At 37.6% G+C, this 15146-nt stretch overlaps 1 protein-coding gene across 6 annotated transcripts in view; it reads right to left on the minus strand.

The window, feature by feature from the left end:
- The window catches only part of LOC105481888 (zinc finger matrin-type protein 1-like), a 414279-nt gene that overhangs the window by 293190 nt on the left and 105943 nt on the right, over window positions 1-15146 (minus strand). Inside the window, exons 8-10 of one of the 6 annotated variants that reach the window (XM_071100233.1) lie at window positions 4493-4561; window positions 4277-4376; window positions 708-2216 (exon numbers count right to left, since the gene is read on the minus strand). The exons of 2 other annotated variants lie outside the window; for them this stretch is intronic. The gene's annotated coding sequence lies outside the window, so the exon portion shown is untranslated. Of the gene's footprint in view, window positions 1-707; window positions 2217-4276; window positions 4377-4492; window positions 4562-9208; window positions 11206-13743; window positions 13870-15146 lie in introns of those variants that run through there. 3 more of the 6 variants (XM_071100235.1, XM_071100234.1, XM_071100236.1) reach the window with 3 other exon arrangements.

Raw genomic sequence — 15146 nt, forward strand, 5'->3', positions numbered from 1 at the left:
GAGTATGTGTCTGTTTGCTTGCCTAGCTCTTGCATTAGACTATAGGTTCAATAAGAATAGGAGATATGTATTTTACCCCTATAACCTAGCAACCTGCATAGCAGGTATGTTGTGCTCAATAAATGATCACTGAGAAGAGAAATACTAATAGAGTACCATGAATGTGGTAAATGTAAATATTTTTTGATGATTCAGTGGACTTAAATGGTTGATCTACTGTGCCCTATAAGGTTATTTGGGTAAGAGTAATCAATTCCAGTTTAATTAAGTGCTGTCAATTATGTTCACTTGGTCTATATGGAGATATTGTATATAGCACATAGTAACTATACCCCCTTATTAATAAGCTCTTGGATATATTTGCAGCTCTATCTTGTAGCAAGTTCAAAAAGTTGGCAAAGAAGGCTACCTTAACAGGAAGTGGAATAAAGCCTGACAGTACACCCTTTTAATCCCAATAGCTATTTCTTCCCAGGCTTTCTTTTTTCAATTATTTTAAATGTTTATTGCTTTATTCTCCATCCTGCTTAACACAAGATAATTAAGACTATGAACCCTTGTCTTAATTGCCCCCATATCACTATACTGAAACCTGCAAAAGATAGCACATTTTTCTTCAAGTAATTTGTTTGATTGGTATTTGATGAAGAAAAAATTTTCCCTGAAAACAGCATGGAATCCTGAGATAATGGCTTAAAATATTTATTTATAATTGGAAAGGCAGACAGACTCTTAATCATGGCATGGCTTAATTATAGCAGCATAAGTATAATTAGCACTGTTGTAATAAATTGCTAATTTATAAGATGAATTATCTTGCTTCATATTCAAAGTAGAAAGAGTTCTATATAATATTGTATGTATTCTTGGTTTAAATTATTATCCTTCTGGATCCTGTTTGTTGATAACTAAATATCAAACTTTTCATTTGTCTATATACATTAATTTTAATATCTAAAAGTTGAAAGTAGAAAAGCCAATAAAACCAACCTATTAACCATTTTAATTTATGTTATTAATTAAGCATCAATGTTCATTGTCTATTCACCAATTTTTAAATTTATTTCAACTAGTTTTCCAATATGTGTTATCCTTGTCATTGATAAATAAGTAAAAATCAGCATGGATTTATGCCTAAGAAATGGTGGGGTTTAGTGACAAAGACAGAAAAACAAGTTAATGGCTGAAAAAGTACATGATAAGTAGTTCAAATTCTTCAGAAGTATAATTTTGTATTGCTATGACAATGTCTGGCTTTTATGCTTTTATTTTTCAGCTTAATGTTTCAAGTTCATTTTAAGTGATAAAATTTTCTTTTAACCATCATTCATTAGCAAAGAAGACAGTGAAAACAAAATATTACTTTTTTTTTTTTTTTTTTTTTTTTGAGATGGGAGTCTCACTTTGTTGCCCTGGCTGGAGTTCAGCAGCTATTCACAGATGCAATCATATCTCACTGCAGCCTCGATCACCTGGCCTCAAGCAATTCTCCAGCCTTCTGAGTAGCTGGGACTACAGAAAATATTACTATTTATAACGTCATCTACTTTCAATAGCTTTTTTTCTTTTATTACTCAGCCATTCACTATAAAGTATATTCCAGTAATAAGCTCTAGGCCAGACATATATTGCTAGAGAAAGATGGTTATTTGTTTAAATTCCTCTTTCAATATGATTTGTTACCACAAATCCTAGGCATTCTTTCTTCGTTTTAAAAGAAAAAGCACAATTTAGGAAAGAAGAATTTGCCACTATTACATCAGAGGCCAGAAAGTCTCTACAAAAGTAAATAAAGGGTTTAAACAAATTTCAAGGTTATCTAAATTCCAGTATATGTGAGGCAAAGTGGATTTAAGGAGCTTGAATTATCCTGAAAGTTGACTCAATCCTTTAATGACATTCAAATTGTAGGGGGGTGATATATTGGAAGTATGTACACTTAAGCCTTGAGAAATTCAACATGTCAGTCTGGGGGTTATGAGGTCATTTTCTGAAAACAGAGATGTAATCACCTCATTCTGGTGGAGTCTTCATTCCCAGCCTGACTCACTTCAGAACCACTCATCAGCCTCTGATCAGCTCTGCAGATTGGCCTGATGTTCAGGCTCGTCACAAATGTCTCTCAGATCAGCATTAATGAGACATTTGCCTCTGCCAGGCTTCAAGAATCCAGCCTTCATGATTTAGTCCTGAAATAATGTGCTACCATAGAGAGCCTGGGAATCAAAGGGGAAAAACGGATTAAGAAATTCTATTTAAAATTAATTACAGAAATTATATAATTTGTAAAAAATTAACCCAGTTAAACATTTTCTTTGATATTTTTCTCAGGGTGATATACCATGGCCTAGCTCAATTCTTCTGCATATTCTCATAATAGAGAAATACTGACCATTTATTGTAAAAAAAAAAAAAAAAAAAAAAAAAAGTTAATTGCATCTTAAGGTACAAATAGTCAATAAAATATATTTATTTTAAGTCAAATTGAAATCTGCAATATTATTGGTTTTTCTCTTTACCTAACTTCTTGCCAGGCAATCTGATGATTTCTTGATAGTACCACTCTCAGCATCAGTCGTAACTACTGAAGTTGGATAACATGAGTGAGAGGAAACATCGCTTAAAGATGAAATGGTCATATCATTAACCTTGAGCTTCTCCTGAAGAAAATGAATTGGCTTACTAAAGCAGTCAAGTAGAAAGCAGAAACCATCATTTTCTAAATGTTTTCAAGGTAAAAATCCTCAGGGACAATCTTTTATCAGTATCTCAGGCTTGATTAACTGTCTTAATTCACAATGATTAATGGCTTTTAAAACTCTGGGGCACCAAGCTTCTTTATATCTTGTATTATATGAACCTTGTAAGTGGGATGTTCTTCAAGTGAACATCATAACCTATACACAAACCACAACAACAACTGTAACAGATAATTATGCATTATGTCACTCAGTCAGTATGAAAGACAGTTCCAGGTAAGGCCCTCCTTTCATTTGAATAAGATGTCAATTTCTCACCCAAAAATACATATCTCTTCACACAAGCAGTTTATCCTTCATCAACACGTGACACTCCATTCTTCCTGTTTCCGCAAGTGATTATGTCACTTAGAAAACCCACTAATGATTCATTTTTGTCAAATGAAGATTTCAGTCATAGTATTTAAAAATTACTTTGCTTTGACGGGCGCAGTGGCTCACGCCTGTAATCCCAGCACTTTGAGAGGCTGAGGCAGGCGGATCACGAGGTCAGGAGGTGGAGACCATCCTGGCTAACATGGTGAAACCCCGTCTCTACTAAAAATACAAAAAAAATTAGCCGGGCTTGGTGGTGCATGCCTGTAGTCCCAGCTACTCTGGAGGCTGAGGCAGGAGAATGGCGGGAGCCTGGGAGGCGGAGCTTGCGGTGAGCTGAGATCGCGCCACTGCACTCCAGCCTGGGTGACAGAGCGAGACTCCGTCTCAAGAAAAAAAAAAAAAAAAAAAAGAAAGAAAAGAAAAAAAAAAAACTTTGCTTTTTAATAGCTAGTGAATAGAAAATATTAAATAGAAAAGACAAATGTGAATGCATATAGAATATCAAACTCTACATATTCTTAAAGATAATAAAGTTCAAGTTCCAACATCCAATGCAAATTATATAAAATTCAGTGGACTGCTATTATCTAAAGTGAATAGCACAAAGGTTTCTATCTTCAGTAAAAAGTAGGATCAATTACAAATTTTGGCCACAAAAATCGTGAGACTGGCACAAAAGTTATATTGAAAATGCCAGCTGGGTGCGGTAGCTCAGGCCTGTGATCCCAACACTTTGGGAGACCGAGGTGGGCAGATCCCCTGTGGTCTTGAACAAGAGTTCAAGACCAGCCTGGACAACATGGTGAAACCCCATCTCCAATAAAAATAGAACAACAACAAAAATTATCCGGGTATGGTGGTGCATGCCTGCGGTGCCAGCTGCTTGAGAGACTGAGGAAGGAGAATCGCTTGAACCTGGGAGGCGGAGGTTGCAGTAAGCCGAGATCGCATGGCTGCACTCCAGCCTGGGCAACAGAGAAAGGCTCATTTCAAAAAAACAAAAACAAAAACCCACAGTCTTTCTCCGTGGGATGGAAGGAATGAGATCCTAAAGTTTTCTTCAAACCCAAGTATGGTCTTAAGAACAGATGCCAAAGATAACTGCACTGTTATGGACTACTTGGGCTTCCACATTAGTCTCATTTACCCTAGAAGCCAATTTATTTTAAGTCCACAGGCACTCAGAAAAGCAGATATACCTCATGCTTCCAGGTTCTCCTTAGGTGTGTCAGCAAATACACTACTCAAACTCTAGGACTTCCTTATTTCTCCCAGGCTTTAGGATAAAGTCATAACATCCTGAAAAGCAATCAGTAATAGTCAGATTGTCAAACATCACCCAACTGACACTACTGCCTTAAAGGATTTGTACCAAAAGCATACACCAACTTTAAAGAGAAAGGGGCACAGCTCACCTAGGCTGAAATTGATGTGATATATGTATCAGATGATTATATGAAGCTTTTAGAAGTTAGTTAGTAACACTGAAAAACAAAGACAGGGAAATTGTACAAGGAAATAAGACCCTCATCCCACCAACCTCCTTCCTTTGCCAAACTTGTATAACTCTAGCTACTGAAACAATAATAAATTATAATATAATTCTTATGAATCAAATAATTTAAATAGAAATTGCCTCTTCTCTAAAGTTTGTATATTTCATTTTAGATGTAGAATTCATCATTTGAGTTATATTTTTTCTTTTTCCAGAGGGAAATAATGAGTTCCATTTTACATGGTTGGTATGTGTTTATGATAGCTTTAAAAGGAATACCACGGGAGGCCTTTATCATGGAAAATAAAATTGTTTCAGAGGATACACTGGATGGCTATTAAATTTTTTTCTACATTTTTTCTATATTAAGCTTATTTGATGTAGCTCACTATCTCTTAGTAACATAAAACTTCTTTAATGTTAATTTTTAAAAGATACAAATTAATTTACAGGGGAAATAAATTAATACATAGACACATGATTTTTAGGGTATTGATAGGTGTCATTAATCACTCTAAGGTTAGAACAGTACAGCCCCCAGTAAAACTCTGCAACATTTTCTCTAGCATAAGATCTGTGAAAGATAAAAAAAATCCATCCTATTTCTTTTCTTGTTAGTAAAATGCACAACTTATACCTCCGAAAAGTTTTATAGCTAAATCTCTAGTGACTGAATTTCTATACTGTACATAAAAGGAAAGTGTACAGAGGCAGAGTTGGGAGCAGATGACCTTAAGATGTTTATTTATTGGATTATCTCACTCTTAAAGTATAATTTTGAAAAAAAAGTGAAAACCCAAGCTAAATAAATTTATCACGCTCTTTGTGCAAAAAGCTATATAATGCAATAGTTTATGTTAATACAAAAATATAATTCCCATAAAATACAAGACATAAGAGACAAACATCATCAAGATGGCTGATCTGAGGTGCCCAACATTCATCTCCACAAGGAAGGACCAAAACAACAAATAGATAACTGCACTTTGGGTAGAGTGTCTAAGGGAGAACACTGCAATTCAGCAAGGAAATGACCAATATCCTCTGAGACAAGGAAACTCGGGATAGCACCACAGAAAGGGAAGCAAAGCACGCAGCTGGGATTGTCCCAGAGACAAAGGGGAACTTCTCATTATGGGGAAAAGCTAAGTGGGAGATCCCCAGAAATACCTATAACTGCCATGAACACCTGCAATCCTAGCTACAAAAGGCCCTACGTCTGGTTTAGGGAGCTGCCTAGAATCCATGCAGCTGAATGGACTCAAACTTCTGTAGCACAGGGCCATTTTGAGAAAGGAGCCACTGCGGAAATGCAACCTGCTCTGGGGCTCAATTTTACCACTTGTATTCAACACAACACTGGAAGTCCTGGCCAGAGCAATTAGGTGAGAGAAAGAAAGGGCAACCAAATTGGAAAGAAAGAAGTCAAATTGCCTTTCTTACAAATGACATGATCTGTTTTTCAATTTTTTAATTATAATTTTTACGAATACATAGTAGGCGTATGTATTTATTTCACAAGCATTTGCCGAATACTACGTGCCAGGCACTGCTCAAGAAACTAGAGATACAGTAATTAAGTAGACACATTATGCAGGCCTTCCAGTTCCTGCATTTCATTTCTTTCAAAGTGTCTTGCCATGCCCAGAAACCCATTCCATTCTAATTCTAAAACCTCATATTTTTTTCTAACTTGCTCCCATTCTCCCTTGTATCCAACTCACACCTTATCTATCATCTAGTACTTGATTTTAATAAATTTTGTAGTTAATGCACACATATACAATCCATTCATACATATGTATAAATACTTAATTTATATATCATATAATATAAATAATATGTATAAACTCATATGGGAATTTTTCCAACTACTTTGTAATTTCCTTAAGGGGTGACATATTTCTATCTTATGTCCCTAGCACACAGTAGGAACATACAAATATTTAAGATGTAAATCAATGAGAATACCACTAGACAGGGACTATCTATGTGTACATAAATGGAACAAAGGAAAGAGATCAACTTAATTCCTCACTGCAATAATAATAACTCCTATTGAACATTTGCATCATTGCAAGTGCTTTACACACATTTAATCCCCAAAAAAATTCTATGAAGAAGGTACTATTATTATCTCAATTTTTTACATGATAAAATTCAGGCAGAGAGAAGTTAAATGCCTCTTGAAGGCCAGTGAATGGTGGTGTCAGATACAGGCAAATTTTATTTAAAATCAACCATTCTTATCTACTTTGTCATACTGTTTTTCATGATTCTGAGTCTAGAGATTTAGACTTCTGTCACTATCAAATGCCTCTCTCATGACAACTTTCATAAGTGTCTCCATACTAATGCCATGGTGAAAGCTCTGTCAATAGAAAAGAAAAACCCCTAATAAATTCATGATTTAGACTTCTGTTAACATAGGGTGACTTTATAGTTTTTCATCCAAATCAAGACACTTTTAGGAGTAAATGGGGTGCTATATTTTTATATATATTGCTTTATAACAAATTACCTCCAAATTTAGCAGCTTAAAACCACACACACATGTCATCTCACATGCTTTCTCAGAGACATGAACTTAAGAGGGGTTTAGCTCCTGGTTCTGTTTCGGGGTCTCTCATGAACCTGCAGTCAAGATACAGGCCCATACCCTAGCCATCTGAAGGCTTAACTAGGCTGGAGAATATGCTTCCAAGCTCACTCAAATGTCTGCTAGCAGAAGGTGTCAGTTCCTTACCATAAGGCTGCTCTCGGCAAGGCATCAGGCTTCCCCTAGAGTGAATGATGAAAGAAAGACAGAGAGGAAAGATAGAGAGTGCAAGAGCAAGATGGAACCACAGTGTTTTTACCATCTAATCTCGGAAGTGATGTACTCTCACTTTTGTCTTATTTGGTTAAATAGACCAATTGTGATACAGTGTGGTAGGGGATTACATATAGTGTGATAAGGAATTACATATAGTGTGAATGCTGGAAGGTGGGATCATGAGGCACCATCTTTGCAGGCTGGCTACCGCAGGTGTTATTAATAATTATGTCAGGACAGCAGGCATAAATGAAGACAGTCCCTATGCCTTGATTTATATTTAGCACATCAGGAAGTAATTTTCTACCTCCAAAACTATTTAATTCTATAACTAAGTCCCTAGAAATCCATGATATGAGTAACTGCCAGGACTCTGTCTTACTTGCTCCCACCAAATCACTCTCATGACATTGCTGTGGAAGACAACAGTAGCCAATAAGTAGTAGCTTCTCAACTGGGTCTCTTTTCTTCCACAGCAAATACTAGACTGTTGCTTCTCTCTGTCCCTCACAATTATACCTAGGCCCCCAAACATCCATAGTAATCTAGGAGGTTCATGAATGATAAAGCTTTAAAGGCCCTGAAAAACACTGATGATATTAAAACTTCAGTCCTTTATGATTTAAATAAAACTTCCTAAGATGATCCCTGGAATGACAATCATGACATTTTCTATGACAGATCAGTGTACTGGCAGAGAAAAGCACTAAAACTTAAAAAGGATTTGCTCATAATTATTGGTACTCTCAACCCTGGGCATTTTGCCTTCAACAGCTAACTTGACCATGTGCTATCTTAATCACTTCCAAGTGAACTTGGTCATGGTGCTAAAGCCAACTCCAACCCATCTTCTGAGTCTGTAAGAACAAGAACTAAAGCAAAGGTAACATATCTAGATTAAATGATTTGGTTATTAGGGGTAATTAATTCTCTTTTATTTTGAAAATACTAGATATGGCCGGGCGCGGTGGCTCAAGCCTGTAATCCCAGCACTTTGGGAGGCCGAGACGGGTGGATCACAAGGTCAGGAGATCGAGACCATCCTGGCTAACACGGCGAAACCCCGTCTCTACTAAAAACACAAAAAATTAGCCAGGCGAGGTGGCGGCGCCTGTGGTCCCAGCTACTCGGGAGGCTGAGGCAGGAGAATGGCGGGAACCCGGGAGGCGGAGCTTGCAGTGAGCTGAGATCTGGCCACTGCACTCCAGCCTGGGCGACAGAGCGAGACTCCGTCTCAAAAAAAAAAAGAAAACACTAGATATTAAGCAGAGCTACCTATACCCTGATATAGGACAAGAAAGAATAATAATAGTGCATGGTAATATAGTATTATTTATAAGAATCAAGTTAAGTAGACCAATTAAGTCAGAAAAACAATCCTTCACTTCTAATAACCATTAAAGTAAAGGCAATGAAAAGAAAGAATCGTGGACATTGGGATTGTAAGTAGAAATGCTGAAATTATTATTTTTTACCCTGTGCATATTATATAAGACCATCTGCTCAGAGGAAAGTTCATTAAAACTGGAGAATGTGGTGGCTGTCTCAAATATAGCAGTAGCCATCATCATATTAAACAGACAGGGTGGTAATTTGAATGTCAAGCTTAAAACCTGAGAGTCCATGCATGATTCAGTGCTATTGATATGTTGATATACTGGAGAGAGAGGCTGGAGGAGAGGTAAAATAAGAAAGAGAGAGAGAGAACAAACAGAGACTATATCTCCTTTTTCCTAGTTGTTTGTTCAACCCCTGTTTCCAGAGAAGTCGGGAACTGACTTCTGAAGAATGAAAACGACTGTAAACTTCCCATGAAAGTCAAACCAGAAACAATGAACCCAGAGAAACAGAAATAAAGCATTTCACTGATGTCTATCATGATTCATTACTTACATTTATTCAATTTCCAGAACCATCTTGACAAGCACTGTTAGTTAGGATAAAGGAAAGTAACTGCATGACCAGGGTACATTAAATTGCTTTCCTTCTTCATCCTTTCAGTTGTGCTGGGGAAACAAGTTAGTTGCTATTTTCTGCGGGGCAGCGAGGGGGCGGGGGGTTCCCCTGTTGATAATATATCTTCCCATCATTTGTAAGCCCAGATCCTTTTTCTCATTCCAGTTTTAAAACAACCCTCCTGCCAGTTGAGGCTGACTTCGCCTTGCTAAAGGCTGGGTAATTCCTCTAGGCAGTAAAATACCTCATCTGTTACCTGAATGTTGTTTTCCTTAGTGGAGTCCTGTCAAATAATTTTTTTCTTGCTCATCTATTTCCCTCCAATTCAGGGATCACAATTGATTTACCATAAGTTAAATCAATTTACTCCTAAATTTTTCTAGCTGTGATTTGGGAATATTCACTCAAGTGCACAGAACACCCACTGTGACTCACATTTACATGTGTCTTTAATCTTAAACCTTTAAGCATCTGCTAGAGTTATTCTTGTTTCTCTCTTATTTTTGCAACATGCACACAAACATTATTTATTGGAGAAGAAAATTTCAAATCTTCTCTTCATTTAGAAGAGGTCGTAGAACAGATATTTGCATGCAGGGAAAATGTGTTACATGTTTATAAACTACATCCAAGAGTCACCAATTCTACTTGAAAGAAACTGCAAACTGAATTTATTCCTTAGATTGGGTTTTCCAGACAAACTGAAAGAGTTACTCTTCCAGTCTGTTCTAAATTGCCCATTTTTTCTGTCTAGATTTCCTGGAATTTATAGTAATATAGCTTGTCCTTAGACTAAATTTCAGATTATGTACACAAATCCAATAAAATTAGTTGTTGTCCATTAAATATAGTCCATGTTGTTCTTTACTACTGGCTATCACAAGCTACATAGAAATGACACCCAGGAATAGCAACATAAATATGGTGCCTTCTGCTTTTGCATTTCCTTCCCAGTTGATCATTACAACCATTGCATTCATATGATAAATATGTATCAAGTACCTGATATGTGCTAGGTGCTAAAAAGACAAAGAGACACAGTCCTATCTTTCCAGGCTAATATAATTTCTAAAATTTTTGGTTTATTTTATTTTGAATCTCAACCCAGTATTCTCAAACTTTCTTAGCTGGATTATCTTTTTTTCTTTTAATATTACTTTGTGTATACAAGAAATACAAACTGAAAAGCTCTGTTAAAAGCAGGCTCAGTGAGGGCAGCCATCTGGACCCCTGACAGACTCCAAAACAGCGAATGAGACACTGCTGAGAACTCTGGGACATCATAGAGCACCTTTCAAACCACAGACATAGCCAACCCACTTATTTTTCAGGTAAATAAACCATGAGTTGGAGGTATTGCATAAGTTGCCCAGAGTCGTCAACCAGCCAGGGGCACATTCAGAACTATCCACGTTTCCTGACACGTAAGTTCTGGGTTCTTTCCAGGGAGCCCAAACTACTACTTACTTTGAGTAATCTTGTTTCTTTGTCAGAAAGATTTCTGCTTGTAAATATTTACTTTTTAGGGCTTTATGAATTCTTAAGATATAGTTCATTATATCTCAGAAACAGAAAAAGCATCCTGGCCAGGTGCGGTGGCTCACGCCTGTAATCACAACACTTCGGAGACAGAGGCAGGCAGATTGCTTGAGCCCAGGAGTCCGAGACCAACCAGGGCGACATGGCAAAACTCCATCTCTACTAAAAATACAAAACTTAGCCGGGCATAGTGGCACACGTTTGGAGTCCCAGCTACTTGGGATGTTGAGGTGGGAGGATCGCTTGAGCCTGGGAGGTCGAGGCTGCAGTGAGCCGTGATCGCACCACTGCACTTCAGCCTTGGCAACAAAATAAGACCCTGTCTGAAAAAAAAGAAAAGAAAAAGCATCATGAATTACTCATCTCTGATGTTAGACCACAAGCTGATTTTTAAAAGCCTTATTTCTTCCAAAAAGTAGATGGAGGAGAAGAGGGTAGTTGGTCAGTCCCTTAAAATTCAGAGTAGTAACCACTGTAGCTCAGAGAAAAGAAAAGATTTGTTCACCTCCAAATCACTCAAAGAAATTCATATTACTAATACCTCTCCTAGCAAATAGAAATCCTGCATAACTCCAGGATAAAAAAATAATAAAATGGAAAACATTGTTGCATGCCCAAGGCTGCTGTGCTTCCCAGATTATTTCTCTTCTGTTGCTTTGTCCTTTTGTACTATTGCCCCCGGATGCTTTTCACATCCTCTTTCAATACCTAGAGTGAAGTTGTTACGTCACAGCCTTTGCTCCCACTTGCCCATGTCACATGTCCTGCTGGTAATAATACGTTCCTATTGTTGAGAATACAGTGGCATCTGGAACATAGTGGCCTGCCACTACATCATTGCTCATTATTGATCACTGCTAGGCATGTATCTAAACTGCTCTAAAAACTAATTTAAACTGCCTTCATCTCTAGCTCTTAATCACAATAAAACATTCGTTTTCCCCTCATCAATTAGAATACATTCATAGCCAGGAGTCTAGCATTTTTTTAAAAAGTTAATTCCAATTTTTTATTTGAAATAAAAACATTAACTGTTACCCCATGCTATACTGGTAAAACATTAAACTCAAGCTCTTGAGTGCACTGTTTTTATATTGCAGGTATTGAAATGTTACCCTTGACATTATAGACTGATTAAGAGGGAAATTTTATGGCATCCCAGCATGTCATCTGCTTTTAAATATTTTTTTAAAAATGAGGAGTGAAGAATAATGAATTACAAAGGTAGTTCAAGTTATCAAAAGGTGCTTAATTTAAAAAGAATTTCCTGTAGTTGTGGTTTAAGATGTTGATGCTCATAGCTAAATTAGTTTACAACTCACCTGCATTAAATTCCTTAATTACTCAATTATTACTATGTATACTGTTTAAAGAGGCCAAATTACTCCAGGATAATTGCTTCCTTATCTGTTTTTAATAAACACTCAATTCCTTGGAACTGTAGATCATGTATGTCAACAGATTTCTTCAATAAGGAGCTGAGCTTTAAGTTAGAGAGTATAGGGGCAAAAAGGTGTAATACATTTTCCTCACTCATCTCAGGGTCCAAGGCTGACACCCTAATAACAAAAGACAGATTAACAAGAGAAGAGGGCTTGGTGTTGTGGCTCACCCCTGTAATCCCAGAGCTTTGGGAAATTGAGGATTGCTTAAACCCAGGAATTCCACACCAACTTGGGCAACATAGTGAGACCCTGCCTCTATAAGAAATTTTAAAAATTAGCCAGGCACAGTGTGTGCCTATAGTCCCAGCTACTCAGGAGGCTGAAGCAGGAAGATTGCTTGAACCTGGGAGGCTAAGGCTGCTGTGTACTGTGACTGTGCCATTGCACTCCAGTCTGGATGACAGAGCAAGACCCTGTCTCAAAAATAATAATAATAATAAAAATTTTTTAAAGAGAAAACCATAAATTTATCTAATCAAAGTTTTACGTGACACAGGAACCTTCAGAAATGAAGACCCAAAGACCCAGGGAAAACGGTATTTTTGTGCTTGTATTCAATGAAGAATGGACAGCCATGTAGAAATGTTACTGGACAAAAAAACAGTATGATCTAACAGTAATAAACTAGGGGAACTTAGCAAGGCGCATTTATTCAGATCCTTCTTGGCCTTTTTGTGTAAACATTACTTCCCCTAGATTATGGGGCGGGACCCCGCTGGAATGAAGGTCTTCAAGGGAGAAGGGAGAAGGTCAGAGAGTGACCATTTTAGGTTTTATGGCTTGCTTTGGAGAATAGAAGTTCTAGTGTCTATAACACACCTTGGAAAAGAGGAATTCTGGTTCCTGTGCCTCGCTTTGGAGGAGTAAAAAGGGCAGGAGACAAGAGGGCAAGAGAAGGTCAGAGTCTCTGCTTCTGAGGCTCTTCCAATCTCCTTCAGTTCAAAACACTCAGTATACCAAGATGCCATGCTTTGGGGTAATATGTTCTGAGTCCAGACAATAGCCAATGTATTTTGGAAATTTACCCAAAAATATTGTAATACCCATATATTTATTATAAATATGCCCATTATATTAATGATTAACAACAGCACATTTAATTTTCATGGTTTTATAGAAAACAAAGCAGAAATTTGCTACCCCTACTGGTTTAACCTCATCTCTATATAAGTTAGGTTTCTTTAGGTGTTTTGAATGTGAAAAAAAAGATACGTAATGTTTTAGGTAAAATGATATTAAAATAGACCCAATCTGGCTGGGTGTGGTGGCTCACACCTGCAATCCCAGCACTTTGGGAGGTCAAGGCAGGAGGATCGCTTGAGCCCAGGAGTTCGAGACCAGCCCTGGCAACATAGGAAGGCCCCATTTGTTCAAAAAATAAAAGTTAAAAAATTAGCCAGGCATAGTGGTACATACCTGTAGTCCCAACTACTTGGGAGCCTGAGGTGGGAGGATCACTCAAGCGTTCCTAGAAGGTTAAGGTGGCAGTGAGCTGTAATCATGCCACTGCACTCCAGCCTGGGTAACAGAGCAAGACTTCATCTAAAAAAATTGAAAATGAAAAAACAAAATAGACCCAATCTTACATTATATACAGTAGCCTTACAATAAAGAAAAGGAATATGGGGTCATTCAAATGCTTTGAAAATACCATAGAACTCTGTTATGTGCAAAGATATGTTCTAAGACCTTGATGAATCCCAAAACTGTGAATATACAAAACCATATATTCCCTTCATAAAATTCAATGAGGTACAACTGAAAAATTGAGGTGATTACTTGAGACCCTTACTGATCCCATAAATAGAAGACTAGAGTCATTTGTAAAACTATTAAAATGAATTCTTCCTTTGAAATAAACTCACTACTACATTACATCATGTCATTACTATAAAAACGTAACACAGAATTAACTGAATCTCTACATTCTTACAGCTTAAATAAGGCCTTGGCCAAGGATGCATGGCCAAGTGATTGTGTGGGGGCTGAAATCCATTTGCCAGGCTGAGCACTGGGCATGGAACTCATCAAGCCAGCATCAGCCTGGTGGAAAGGCAGACTTTTTAAAATTCTTACAAATGCTCTGTAGGTCCAGCTGATGACCCTACTTCTCCCACTAACCCTTGACAAATCAAAATTAAGTGATAAATTATATAGTTAAAACCCAAATTGTCTTTCCTGGTCTACTTGTTAGCATCACTGCTTAGAAGGAAACAACAAGTACCTGGAATCCCCCCCTGGGGGGAAGGGGGTTATTAACCAGTTGACTCCTATGTAAGGATTCCAAATAACCTAGGCAGATAGATGTTTGGTCTGCCCAGCCTGTCCTTCCAATCTCCAAGAGAGGATGGGGAGATGAATCACTCTGTGGGCCCAAGTAACAGAGCTCACTGGCCTGCACTGAGGAGGGTGCAGAACTGGAACTGGGTCTGGTACTTTCTCTGGGATGGATTTTCCCAAAAAGATAGATGCTAATTACAGGCTAGTTTATATCTGATCCATTTGAAAAATTGGCTGGAGGAGGGATGGAGAAGGAAGCCTTCTCAGGTCCCTGAGGAAACCTGCAGAGAGATTTTCAAATGATGAAACTGCAAGAATTTTCCCCAGGGCAAGGAAGGAAGAAAGGCTCAACTTCTACATGTCCAAAACACAAAGTTGCTTTTGCAAGGGCTTTTTGCAAGGTCCATGTGCTGGCCAAAAATATAAAAGCTTGGAAGACACACAGCAAGGAGTACTCCTGCAAGGTTTCGTCACGGTTAGAGCCAGGATAGCTAAAGAATTAGAACATGTGTGGAAAAACTGAATGTAATGAAGCTGGG

Source organism: Macaca nemestrina, chromosome 7 (assembly GCF_043159975.1).
Source record: "Macaca nemestrina isolate mMacNem1 chromosome 7, mMacNem.hap1, whole genome shotgun sequence".
NCBI lineage: Eukaryota > Metazoa > Chordata > Mammalia > Primates > Cercopithecidae > Macaca > Macaca nemestrina.